Here is an 8654-nt window from a genome sequence, read left to right on the forward strand (position 1 = left end):
GTAATGCTTCAAAAATGTTTTAATGATAACAGGCATAAAAGTGTATTGGATTGTGAAACTGTATTTAATGTACTGTAATACTCAAAATTCATTGAGGTTTATTACAGAAAAAGAGCATTTTATAATAAATAACGGCCCATAAGTAATCAAATAGGTCTGTTAAGTATATCATTGGAATGAGAAATATTTTACCACTTTGTGAATGGAAAAAGTGCTTGAAAATTCGATTGGAGTTGAATAAAGTTTCTAATAGGGTATATTCAAAAGAAAAAAATACGAAACTAACTGAATATGAGAAATTAAGTGTGATAAATCATTATCATTACAACCGAAGCAATTGGAAAATAAATTTTTTTTATAAAGAAGATGCTTGATTTAAAATGATTTTCATAGCTAAGGAGAAATAAAATTTATTTAAACAGAATTAAATAATTCGTAACAATGTATAACCTCATGTTAATTTCAAATCCGGTAAGGTGCTTAGTTACCAGATCTTGAAGAAATTAATATATACTTCTTAAATGAGTCAATGTGACAGCATTAATATTATATAATATCAATAAATTAATATATTGTTATATATTATATAAGTTATGATAGGATAAGGCACTGTGTCCGCCTTAATACTCCCTACCATTGTAAATAAACATCTAAAATGATTTTAAGGAGCAATAACTCCAGGAATATAGTTGTGTTATTTCAGTCTAATTGCGTACTGTTACTCTGCCCTGAACCTTGCTTTTTTTTTTTGTTATAGTTCCGACAACTCATAAGTTATATCAATATCATATATATTATATATCAATAAATTAATATTATGTTATAATACCAATAACATTATATTAAAAATAAAATAAAACAAAATTAATCAAATCCTGTTTGCAAAAAAAAAAGTCAGTTGAAAGCGATATTTTATTTTTTGGCTGAAATCGTTATTAAAACAAACGGAACGGATCGAGGCGACACTGCCACCAGGTCTCCATTCTGAAGGTTGGCTTCGTGCTGTTTGCGTGTAATTGGAGTGGTGGGTTTTTGTGATATTCTTTTATGGTGAACCTTTTTGTTTTAAGGTGTTCTTTATGTAATTTTAAAGTATGTGTCGTACGTGAAGTCTTATAATAATAATTTAATCTAGTTCATCGATGAGTATTGGAGCCTCGTGGCAGCTTGTTGGTTAGAGTGACGCTTCAACGGTCGCCATTTGTAAGTTAGCTTAATTATTATAATTGCCCATATTTATTCATCTTATTTGTTGATTCTACAAAGAAATCGTTTAGTTTTATGGCATTAACTTATTTTTTCTTATGCCAGGCCCCAAACTAAAGGTATATTTTTTATTTTGATATTACAAGCATTATCCCTTGAATTTTATAGCACATGGCTTTAGTTTAGGAATTATAATTTTCCATTTAATGTTTTAAAAAGTTTACTTTAACAACCGAATTCTGTAGTTTTCAACATATCAGAAAATTTAATCAATACAATAAGCTTTGTTTTAATTAAAAGTTATTGGTTTAGTTATTTGATCTTGTACTTGTAAGCCATAAGCTCTTTTAATAACATGTTATTTTAGTAAGCAGTTATTTAAATTAACAGGTTATTTTGATTAACTGGTAATTTATGAATCGGTTACTTTAACTAACAAGTTTTAACCTAGACTATTTTTGATGTTAAAATTTTAACTCGTTATTTGTCTTGAGTTATTCAGGGTTTGAGAAGTAAAAACAGTAATAGTTTTAATTTACTGCTCATTGAATACAATTTATATATTATTACAAGTTATGTGGTATTTGGTAGTTCTGAATGTTGTATGCTAAAAAAACAATTTTCTCTATTTTACATAAATACAATGGACAAATTTATTGTTATGTTCTTAATCAAAAAAATAAAAATTGCATTTCAAATTTTACTTTGTTAAGACTAGAAGTACATGGAATTGACCTTAGGTGCACCCTCCTCTCAGAAATTTTCTTGATATATGTTTTTTACATACTGTTTTTTTTGCTTGTTTTTTATATGTTATTTATTACATACATATTTTTACATACAATGTGTCATATATTTTTCTATATTGTTTTTCAATTACAGAATCCTAGTGCTGTTTATCTTATCTTCTATCTAATGTTTGTTCTTTTCTTTTCCACTATTAGTATGGTAATATAATCCTATTTCCAGTTTGATTCCTTACCACCCATCCCTCTGCACACAGATGTAATATTTACTGCTTTGTTTAGAATTACTAGAGTTGAAAACTTCCTGATGTTTAGTGAGATAATAAGGAAAGGGTATATATTAAAACTATTGTATATAACTAGAGTATGATTGAGAAGTTTTGGTCAGAGATAATGACGTTGAATACTTGAGTATTCACTAATTCTTTAACATTGACCTCCAACACAACTTGAGATACAAATTACTTGATAATCTTAAAGTCAGTACCACATAGATAGCCATTTGTAATTTTTTTTTTAATTTTTTCAATTTATTCCCAATATCTGATGTATAATATTGAATATATATAAACACATTTTTTTGGTGGGTCTTATTGTCTAATTTCAGTCAATAATTATTTTTTAATAATATATCTTTTGGAGACGTTTTGCAACTTTATTGTTTGCTTAGTCATGCAATGTTCAAATTTAAGGTAGGACTGAAACGGTTTTGAAATGAAAATTAATTAATTAAAAATCTGTAATAGTATTTAGTGTACCGATAGATTTTCATGGTTGCTGCAATTTTTTTTTTGGACATAGATTATATTTTTGGTATGCTTTTTGTAACATCATGTGTAATAATAGACTGTTATCAAGGGATTAGTATTACCTTGGCTAACATTTTTAATTTAAGGAGTAAGGTTTTAATTTTCTAGGTTTGTCATATAATTTTTTTTTTTATTTAACCAAATATTTCTATGTTCCTTTAAAACTGATTTTTTTTTTTTTGTTGGAACTAATAGTATTCAAAAGTTTTTAGTTTTTGCACAATAATTTGTGTACCCAGTAACAATTTTTGTCAAACAAGGGTTTTGTAGCACTAGATTGGTTAAAGTTAAATTTAATTTTTCGTAAATTGGCAATAGATTTTGCGGTTTCATGAATAGTACTAAACTAAATTCTCTATCAAGGTATTCATCCAATATGAAAGGCTCTATGTAGCTAATGACAGCTTAGATTTCCTTTATAGCATCCAAAAATGCTTTGCCCACCTTTCCATTAGTATATATAGACTAATTATGTTTTTCTAAACTTTACTTACCCATGAATGACCAAAACTATTTTGATTCTTTAGCTTCTCCAATTTTTTCTAAGATAAGTGAATTTTACTTATTTGTCTTTGAATATATGTGTATATGTAAATAAAGTGTTTCTTTTTTTGTTTTTGGGCAAGCATAAGAGGATGACCCTCTGTTTCCTAAATTTAGCACAATTGTGGTCAAGCAGTAGATGCTTTTCATTTTTGATAAGATTTTTCCAGTTATTATTATCTAAATTATTTACTTTTTGTGTTCTACCTACTGTTAGATCATTTAGTACCATAACATTTATACCAATTTTCTGTTTTGAAATTTTGCTGATTATCGTCAACTGATCATTCTTTGATAACTGCTCATGCAGTGTGAGGTATCTTTCTATATAGTCTGAAATGAATTCCACTATCCTTAATCATCTCTCTGTTACAATTCCAATGTAGAACTCTTTTAGGAAAGCATTCTTTTACTTAATGTTTCCAAGACTTCCTCTGGGTCTTCTACTCTCAACCTTCGCTTCATAAGTTATCCTTGTACGATAATTGTTGCTTATAATTATCTAATAGATGCCCAAACTACCTTAAAAAGTTTTCCTTAGCAATCTTATTTTCTTGGTTCTACACTGAGGTTTTATTATAATAGTAATGATAAATTTATGGGTAAATGTTTTGAAAAATGCTGCTCGATCACTGTCTATACATATGGAAAATACTCTGGCGTAGGGAGATGGCGGCCCCATCGCCCGGTCATTGTACCGCAGTCAGCCACTGGTCCTCCAGGTTGGGGGAACATTTACACTGACATACATCCACTACACTAAAAAAACACATTACAGTCACCCCACACTACACAAAGGTAACTAACAGTGATAATCAATGTCATCATTGTAATATTAATGTATGTTTTGTTTTCATTCTAGTTTAATTCCTTTTTTTTTTTTTTACACTACATATGATAACATATAGTAAGATTCATATTTACAAGTTTTAAAAGGAAGCCAAAGAAAATAATACATTACATTAGAATACAAAAGACAATGCATCTGACTAAATTGTCAGTTAATGTCTAAATCACTACTTAATAAAGATACATTTTCCTTGACCTCATTTCTAATATAAATGAACATTAGATATTCTTCTTTTCCTTGGATTTACAACTTCTGGGCTTCCCATTTTCTGGTCAACGGCAAGTTTCTTATTTTCATTATCACTAAAAGTTTGTTTGGATCGAAGCCATCGACCAATGGTACTTTTTCTTCCAACTGATATTATGAATTGGATGTGTTCCTGTAGCTAATAACTGGAAATCCTTTTTGTATTTCATTCAATGCAATTTTTTTTATCTTCAGTAATCATATTATTTGAGTCTTAAAAAACAATACATCCTTTTTGATAACAACATATCTTGTTGTTTTATCCCTAGGCTATAGGCTGTCCCAGCATATCCTTCAAAAATAATTTTTAAATTTTTAATTGTTAAATTCTGATGTATGTTTTCATGAATAGTATTGTTGAAGATCTTCAAATGACTCAAATCAAGCTTTTTACGGAACTACAGCTCTGTTGGAGTTTCAGATTTGTCCGTAGTAGGATTCCTATCCAACGAATATGTGATCAGATAAGTCACTTCACACCACATATCCCTGTTAAGGTCTGAGTCTAACAGCAATACTCTAACTCTATCCATTGAAGGTACTGAGGTGCCCAAAACAATTCCACTATCACAAGCCCACTCAGATACATTTTATTTACAAATACATTCTCACTATCCAAGCGACTTTGTATGGTCTTGGTAGTATGTTTTTTAAATTTTTATTTAGTTTCTTAATGTGTTGGATAATGATATTGGATGTTTCATCTTTAGTTTCTAGAAGATATATTTCAGAAAAGTTAGTGAATGTTAGAATATAGCGTTATCACAAGATTTTGGAAAAATAGAGTCCAATCAAATCAGTATAAATAATCTTAAGTGGATAAGCTGCTTTTGTTTTTTACTTAACAATGCTCACTTTCTTTTTAGCAAAAGTGACATATCCACTGTTCTTTATTATTTTATCAATTGTTAATGAATCTCTGCTGAGTTCTGGAGTCTACTTTAAATCTTTCAGAGTACACCTGTCAGTTTCAAAGCTACCTAACATTTTGGCTGTCATGGATGTTCAGTTTTACCTCAGTATCAAATTGTTGTGTTTGCAATTACATTTTTTAAGGTGATAAAAACCTTATTCAACTCGTTTTATATAACACTAAATACTAACCAAATACAATGATAATCCCCCATAAAGTTCTGCTTTATCACACACCCACTGTGACGGTGTCACAGATGACAACCAGGCTGATAAATGCCACTGCAATTGCAAGATTAGGTCTCGTTGTTGATGATATGTATTTAAGGTTGCCATGTGTCTCTCTCAATGGAATTTCAAAGGTTTCTCTTCTTCACTATTGTCTTTTGTATTTTGCAAAGCTATAGGAGTTGGTGGATTTTTGATTTGTCCATTCCCATTATGAGTAAAACCTCTTCATAATATCTTGTTTGAAGTCTTTTTAATTTTTCAGGCCTTTCTTTAATATCATACCCAATTCACCGTCATCTTAAATTGTTCTGTTATCAATGAGGTCGCTTATTAATTTTTATTAGAACCAACAACAAACCTATCACTTACAAGTAAGAATTGCCAGAATAAGTGTTTTATATTTATTTGCAAAAACAAACTGTTCTTTTTCTAATTTTAATAGTGACTGACTCTTCTGGAGAAAGTCATTCAATTTTTGTACCAGTGAACTGGAGCTGTTTAAGACCATACAGTGCTTTTTCTGATGTACAGATTTCATTTTCATGATGGTACTCTGACAGTACTTTCACATAGACTTTGTTGTCTAATGTTCAATACAAAAACGTTGTTTTTACATCAAATGTTTTTATATGAAAGTTCTTTTTTACAGGTAAAGCAAGTATCAGTTCTTATACCGTGTCTGTCCCAACAACTGGACTAAAAAATATAATGTTGTGAATAATCTTCACCTTCCTTTCAATGTCACCCTCTTACTACTTAACGGGCCTTGTAAATCTTTTTATTTAATTTTCAAAATCCCCTTATTGGTGAGGATGTGCTTACCTTTAGCTTCATCCTTATCAACCATTATCCAAGATTTATTCTTGTCAAGAGATTTCTTTTCCCTTTCTTCCCATTCTATTTATGTCAATCTGATCCAGATATTGCCTCAGAATAACTAATTTACAAAATTCAATTGAAGTTTCTGTTTCATTAATTTTACCATACAAATATAGTAATGTTTGATATAATTGTAGAAACTGAAGAACATTACAAATTTTTATTTTCCTTGAATTTTCAACTTCTGGACTTCTCATTTTCTAGTCAATGCCAAGTTCTTTATCTTCATTATCACTCAAAGTTGATTGTTCTTCTGGATTAAAGCCATTGACAAATGAAATTTCTTTTTCTTCCTGGTGATATTCTGAGTCAGATATGTTCTTCTTGCAGCCAATAACTGAAAATATTTTTTGTATTTTATTCAGGGCAATTTCTCCAGTAATCATATTATTTGTGTCTTCAAAAAACACAACATTCTTTCTGGTAACAACATGTCTTCTTGTTTTATCCTTAGGCTATAGGCTGTCCTAACATATCATTCAAAAATAAGTTTTTCACCTCTGGGACTCAGTTTAGTTAAATTCTTATGTATGGTTTCATGAATATTATTGCCAAAAATCTTAAACTGGTTCAAATCAAGCTTTTTATGGAACTACAACTCTGCTAGAGTTTCCAGATTTGTACATATAATCCAGTTTCCAATGTATTTCAAATTTATACATAGGTAAATGAAAAGCCTTTTTGAGTGATAAAAAATTCTAGGTCCCTTCAGATCCCAGTTCAGTCCCAGATCTGTTCACTTATGAATGCACTTTTACTTTTTATTTCAAACACTAAAGTTTAAATAACAACTATTATGTATTCAAATGAATCCATTGTTGCTTAAACATGCTAAAAATAAAAGTAATGGCATCTAACTGTTTTGAATAATCTTATAAAAGATGTAAATTTACTATTATATTTATTGCTTTGATTTACCAACTAAAATGAGTAAAACATACTCACTACTCTTGAAGGTGGTGGTTTGTTTCCTTTTCTCAACAAGTCTGTGACAGACTTGTGAAGTGATTCCTTACTACCAAGCAAATTTTCGCTTTTCATTTGGCTTTCGACATGCTCTCTTTCTGCTATTAGCATATCACATTCTTTCTGTTCTGTTTCTAGTATTTTGCCCCAAGCGTCATCTATCTGTATATTAAAAAAAAAAAATAGCAAATAAATTGTAGTAATGGTGGCTGGTGGACAGTTAGTAATAATTAGAAAATTATATCATTAAGGTCGTATTATTTTATGACTATTGATGTTTGTTATTTACCTAATCATTATTCATTCATTGTTGTATTTAAGTACTTGTTGCTCAAGGATATGAATTTACAGGTTTGTTCTTTGACTTTTAATTCTGAAATTTTGGGTTACTCTCTAGAGAAGTTTTAATTATTATATTGAGAAAAAAAAGTTAAAAAGCTTTTGTAAAGAATATTGCCATACAAGCTTCAAGCGTTTAAGCATATTAAAAAAATGACGCTCCATATTGAACAAGTTATACAATGGTTAGCAATAGTTTTTATATCTATATAATCCAGGTGACTGGATTAAAGAAAAGGTAAACTAATAAATAAGCATAAATTTCAAAATTAAACGTAATAATATATAAGAAAGATACATACAGTAGAAGTGATATTTGTGTAATTAAAATTTAGTTTGTAAATACTACATGGGATGGAATCTGAGATGGTAGCAATTAATAAGAAAATTTAAGATAAATAATTTCGATCGTATTTAAAATAACTAAAGGTAATATTAATTAATCGAAGATGGTAAACATACGCATAACATCACAAATCCAATTGAAAACAAATAATGTATTGAAATATATTTTTACTTAAATTAAAAAAAATTCAGAGGGTTACTGGCAAACGTTTGCAAGGTAAACCATACCAAATCCAATGCTTTTATCCTCCATGTGATGATAATCTTAAAATACTGCAGTAAACCAAGGTGGCTCTGATCTTACTCTTCATAAGAGGTACTTTTTTCACCACCTAACTGGCCATTTCTGAGGCATAGGGAGTGGAGGGCTATCTTTTTAGGCTTTACTCTATTCTAACCATAGTGGGAAATTAGGTTTTAATTTCGTAGGGCCGTCACAAATCATTTGCGTATATTAGACATTTTTTTTATCTCTTATTACATTTCCCCCTGAAACTCATTTCACTACATCATTTTTAAAAATATAAAAAAGAAGTGGTCTTATCAAGCGTTCTTAGGCCCATTTGTGCTTTATGATTGAAA

General features: G+C 29.4%; 1 long non-coding RNA gene across 1 annotated transcript in view; it reads left to right on the top strand.

Moving 5' to 3' along the window:
* Window positions 1-998: 998 nt before the first annotated feature.
* LOC136795657 (uncharacterized) overlaps window positions 999-8654 on the top strand; it is a 42151-nt gene continuing 34495 nt past the window's right edge. The window contains exon 1 of the long non-coding RNA XR_010843291.1: window positions 999-1203. This is a non-coding gene — a long non-coding RNA (uncharacterized lncRNA). The remainder of the gene's footprint in view (window positions 1204-8654) is intronic.

Source organism: Halyomorpha halys, unplaced genomic scaffold, assembly GCF_000696795.3.
Source record: "Halyomorpha halys isolate HHAL.00 unplaced genomic scaffold, Hhal_1.1 Scaffold259.1, whole genome shotgun sequence".
NCBI classification, from domain to species: Eukaryota; Metazoa; Arthropoda; class Insecta; order Hemiptera; family Pentatomidae; genus Halyomorpha; species Halyomorpha halys.